This window comes from Neophocaena asiaeorientalis, unplaced genomic scaffold, assembly GCF_003031525.2.
Source record: "Neophocaena asiaeorientalis asiaeorientalis breed wild unplaced genomic scaffold, Neophocaena_asiaeorientalis_V1.1 scaffold114, whole genome shotgun sequence".
In the NCBI taxonomy this organism is placed as follows: domain Eukaryota; kingdom Metazoa; phylum Chordata; class Mammalia; order Artiodactyla; family Phocoenidae; genus Neophocaena; species Neophocaena asiaeorientalis.
Genome location: NW_020173116.1, coordinates 14,555,343 through 14,561,195, shown reverse-complemented (window position 1 = coordinate 14,561,195; position 5,853 = coordinate 14,555,343).

Below are 5,853 nucleotides of genomic sequence, written 5' to 3'. Positions count from 1 at the left end.
TCTTTCCATCGTCTTTTTGTTTGATTTTCTTATCGGGACGCCCTGGGGCTCGGCCACCGCCCCCCTCCCGGAAGCCTTCGCCTGGCACCCTCGGCGAGGCAGGCCTGCGGTCCATCAGAAAAGTGACTTACAGAAAAATGTCACTTCCTCTCTGTAACTGCTTCTGGGCATTTTTATTTATTTGCCTTGTATCTATTTACTTTCCCAACCAGACACTTTTTGACTCTCTATCATCGTCGGAAGCACTTCTTAAAAGCAGGGGAGGAAACCCAAAGTGTGTGCCTGAGTTCCCTCGTGTCCAGCTCGAGCCCGCCCACCGGGCAGAATCCTGGAAGGAGCTGTGGGAAGGTGGGCCCCAGAAGGAGTTGTCACTGGTAGTGGGACCCTCCGGTCACCTGGCCACATGCTTACCTGTAACCCCAGAGGAGAGGGAAAGACGCAAGGTTCCTTAAACAGGCACATGTATCCAGATGTCTGTCATCAATCCCTTCCCCATATGGCTTCCCAAAAGGAAATCCTAGTATTCAAATGATTCTGATTTCCTGGTGGAATAGCCCGGATCCATGTTAATGAGATTCTTTCTTAGGCTCCTGGTTTCTCATTATATTAAAGCAATAATAGTTTACCCAAGGTGACAAGGCGTTGTCACTGAACGAATGGCTCATCCCCTTCCTTGTTCCCCGACAGAAGTACCCAAGGAGGGTCCTTGGAGCCCGTATAACTTTGAAGTCGCAGTTGAGTGGTTGACTCTCTGCTTCTTCAACTCCGGAACAAGTGTTTCTGAACCTATCTAAAATCTATCAAATGGAGAGTAATATTTACCTCGCTCTCCTGTAAGTCCCCGGCATGCTTCCTGGCAGTAGGAAGCAGTCAGTGGTCAGTGGCTGGAGGGGATACAGTGCACTGAGCCAGGATGGGTCCAAAGTCAGGGAGCTGGACAGCTGCCTGCTCCATGGTGTTGAGAAAGAAGCTCCCTCAGTCCATTGTTTTGTGAAAACTTTGTCTTCCTAATAAGGAAAGCAGAATTAGAGTAAATGGTCTGGCCCAATTTTAAATTAGTTTACTCAAAATGGGTATAACAACATTGACCCAATTTTTTACTGCTTGTCTGTTTTATAACCTTCCTTCGCTGAATCAGGAGTTGAAGTCCTCATCCTTCTCTGATTCTTTTCTTTTTTCTTTTTTTTTTTTTTTGTGGTACGCGGGCCTCTCACTGTTGTGGCCTCTCCCATTGCGGAGCACAGGCTCCGGACGCGCAGGCTCAGCGGCCACGGCTCACGGCCCAGCCGCTCTGTGGCATGTGGGATCTTCCCGGACCGGGGCACAAACCCGCGTCCCCTGCATCGGCAGGCGGACTCTCAACCACTGCACCACCAGGGAAGCCCCTTCTCTGATTCTTTGTAAAGTCACCAAGGACATTATCTAAAACCCAATGTCTCTTTCTCGGTCTTTGTCCCATGCAGTTTTCCGAAGCACATGGCATTTGTGCTATTTCCTGAAATGCGGTTGTCTGTTCGATTATGTAACACAGCTACCTTTCTGACCTGCCCACGTCTGTCCTTGTCGGGCATGCTGTCCTCCCAAACTCTAAAAGTCATATTCCCAAAGCACACTTTGGCCCTTTGTTTTTCTTCTGATACGTGCCTTTTTTTAAAGAGAGTTGATCATGTTTTGTACGTTTCCAGCCTGACGTTCAGTGATTAACTCCCAGATCGGCAGGCCTGGACAGCTTCCTGCTCACCTGCAGCCCCTCTGGGCAGCTCCTCAGCTTTTCAACATCACCAGGTTCAGAAGGAAACTTATCTCCTTCCCGAGGGAGCTCCTCCTCCAGTGACCTCAGGCTTGGCCAAGAGGCCACCAGGCATCTCAGCTCCTGGGAGAAAGTCATTGCAATTCGACTTCTTCCTTCCTTCTCTCCATCCTTGGCCTTGGCAGGAAGCAGAGTGGCCTCCTCAGCCTTTCTACTCCCAGACGCCCCGTGAGAACAAATGGCCTGGGATGGGCCAATAAACCCCTCCCACTCAGGACTCTGAAACTGGAGAGGGTACCAAAGGCCAGGGAGGAAGAGATGGAGTTTGCTTTTGCCGGAAGGATCCCAGAACTTCCCTACGGAGGCCATGAACCCTCCTGGTCTCCCCCGCTCTCCCAGCTCCTCCAGCCCCGCCCTCTGCAAACTACCTGATATCCTTCAGTAAGTCCCTGTTCTGCTTAAGATAGCCAGAGGTACTCTCCTTTCTTGCAACCAAAACCCCCGAATGATGCAAACGCTAGGATTTTGAAAGCTGGAAACAGATGGGGAGGGAGCTTAGAACCCTAAGGACAGATAGGGGGAAAGTGGGAGGACTCCAGGAGGACAGAAGATACTCCATTTAGAAGGGAGCAAAGGATGCCTGCCGAGGATCCTGAGGAGATAAGACAAGGAGATACAGGAATTAAGTGTGGACATCATCATGGTGGCGGGATGACTCATTTGGTGCCTGTACCAAAGAACGCCGAAAGGTAAGAAAAAAAGAGTGGTCAGACGTTTGAGACACTTACAAAAATAAAAGATAAAAATGTAAAAATAAATTAAAAAAAAGAAGTCTGCAACACTTAGAAAGGTAATAACTCAAACTGGGGTGGAGTGACTAGACGGAGGAGGGATAAACTGGGAGATTGGGATTAACATATACACACCACTATATATAAAATAGATAACCGACAAGGACCTACTGTAGAGCACAGGACACTCTACTCACTATTCTGTAATGACCTATATGGGAAAAGAATCTGAAAAGGAATGGATATAGGTATTTGTATGACTGTATCACTTTGCTGTACACCTGAAACTAACACAACACTGTAAATCGACTATACTCCAATATAAAATAAAAATTTAAAAAAAAAGTTTGCAACACTTAGAAAGGTAATAACTCAAACTGGGGTGGAGTGAACCAGTCTAGGACAAGTTGAGAGGAAAAGCCCAAAAGGAATGGGCATTCCTGGATATGGGGGCGGAGGAGAGCGGGCATCCAGTGTCGCCTACAGGTTTGGATATGGGTAGCGGCAAAGAGGATGGTGCCCATATCAGAAATAGAAAAGTTGGGTAAATTAGTTGGTGAGAGATAAACGGTTCTGTTTTTGTACGTTCCGTTCCATTGAATGAATCTTTATTGCTGACGTACTACACAGAGAGTGCTCTACAGGGAGCCAGAAATGAGCACGGTTCCTGCCCTCAAGTGACTTTTTGCTAGAAAACTAGTTATTAGTGCTGTACGTATTTCACTGGCGTAATGAGCTTTATTGCTCTTTGTGTCATCCTCTCAGCTCTGATGTAAACAGCCTGAGGGCAGGACCATGTCTGTTTTTCCTCTGTGACTCCAGTGCCTTTTCGTGTGTCCCCGGGACACAGCAGACACTTAATACATCTTTAATGATGGACGGAAACGCCAAACCTTTATGAGTTTGCCAAAGAGAACAGAGGACTGTTAGCAAGGAGGCCTTAAAAGAGGCCTTTATGAACTCACTCTAAGAATTTCAAAACAAATGCTGGTGGACTTGCAGATTTCAGCGTTTCATTTTATCCACATTCTGTCTACAGGGAGAAGCGACAGAAAGATGGCAGGATAATTTCTTACCAAAACTCCAAAGTACCTCCCCATTACCTCTTCATCCATCTTTCAGGGACTGACAGGATTTTGTTTCTTTTAAAGCCACACATACAAAGAGTAAAGTTCATACAAACCAAAAAAACTAAGGTACTGTCCACGTCTGATCAATACAATTCTCCTGCTTCTAGCTCTGAATAGCGATCTGGATTTCAGGAAACAGCTATGCGTTACCTAATTGTTTAAAGAAAAACAGATGAGGTAACACCATAAAGTCAAGTGCAGTTTAGCATAAAAGGAAAATTGGAGGAAAGCTAACATGCTATGCAATCTTTAGTATGTGTTTTGTCAAAGAATACTTCCTGTGGTTATAGATACACATGTCAGAACTTTAAAACTTGAAGCCTGCTTGCTCTGAAATAGAAAAATGATCAAACTTTAAACTGTTTTTGATTATTAGCAGCAGGATGGAATTGGAGTTAATTTTAGATAGGAAAAATCTTAAGAGGAGCTCCATAACTTTAGAAAAGCTAAGAGGATTTTACTCACATTTCCATTTTGAAATCTGCCTTTAGGTGAACATCACATATGAAACATTTCCGTGAGATACAATACACCCTCAGTTAATCAGGCTGCCTCAGGAATGGGCTAATTCTGCTAAATTAAATGTTCATTTTGGGTAAGGATTAACCAGAAAGCCCCTTTAGCTGGAACGTAAGTTGAAATCTTAAAAATATATATTGCAAATTGCTATCTCACCTTAAAAAATGTAGTATAGTAAGTGAAAAGAACCTTTTTGATGTTGGGGTACCCATAATGCCTCAGAGTCACCATTCTGAACACAAATCCTCATTTTATGGTGCTAAGTGTGGATAAGATTGGGTGGGGTGTGCACCAAGTCAAGGCCATGCGCTAAAATTGCTTTTTAAAAAGTTAATAGGACTTCCCTGGTGGCGCAGTGGTTGAGAATCCACCTGCCAATGCCGGGGAAATGGATTCGAGCCCCGGTCCGGGAAGATCCCACATGCCGCAGAGCAGCTAAGCCCATGTACCACAACTACCGAGCCTGCACTCTAGAGCCCATGAGCCACAACTACTGAGCCCGCGTGCCACAACTACTGAAGCCCGCGCGCCTAGAGCCTGTGCTCCGCAACAAGAGAAGCCACCGCAATGAGAAGCCGGTGCACCACAGCGAAGAGTAGCCCCCGCTCACCACAACTAGAGGAAGCCCGCGTGCAGCAGCGAAGACCCAACGCAGCCAAAAAACAATTTTTTTAATAAATAAAAAGTTAATAAAGCACATTTGGTTTTCTGAATTTACTACTTGTTTTTTCCCTGAAAGTGGAGTACTGAGCAGGGAGACGTACAGTTAGCAAAGGTTCCCGTCATGTAAAAGTCTAGTTATTCAATGTCTTACAGGCATATTTTAAAAGAGAAGATTTCTAGAATATAAAGCAATTCTCAAGTAGAGGACTGGTGGATAGAACGTTGCTTTCATTAATCACATGCTTTGCTAAAGCACAAGTTAATGCAAAAGTATGTTCTAGAAACACCGTGATCTGATACCTTTTTCACTTCGCTGTTTGTGGTGTGCTTCTCGGAACAGCTCTCTCTAGTCAGTGAAGTTGGTGGGAGATTTTAAACTGGAAACTGGCTGTGTGTGAGGAATAATCCTGAGCGGTTTACACCTGGTGGTCTGCGACACCCTCCCTTCCAAACAGTGTCTTCCACTCATTAGTCAGTAAACCCTCTCTCTCCTTGGAATCCCTCTCACTCCACACACTTCTGCTGGGGGGCCTCGATTAGTCATTTACGTCTAAGTGATACTGAAAGGCCACAAGCTGACTGAAAGCAGGAATGATTTCTTTGAATTCTCCAGAGTACCTCATACAAAGCTGGGAGTTAATAATGGCTTTTTGAAGGGATGCTGCGGGATTAAATTAAACTCTTTGGAAATAGTGTTTTTTAAATGCAATATATGTTCGGCTATTTATATTGTAAGTTATTATTAATGCTATAGTTACTCATTCACGGTGTTTTTACCGCTTGCCAAGTGCTTTGTCTGAGCCTCACAACCCACTGAGGGAAGCCCAGTGATCCCCATTTTAGAGATGAGGCTTAAAAAGCTTCAAATAGCTTATGGCCTGTGTTTTCTTCTAGGAGTTTTATGGTTTCAGGTCTTACATCCAAGTCTTCTGTCCTTGGCTTGCAGATAACCACCTTCTCGCTGTATCCTCACCTGGTCTTTTCTCTGTGTGTGCGTCCC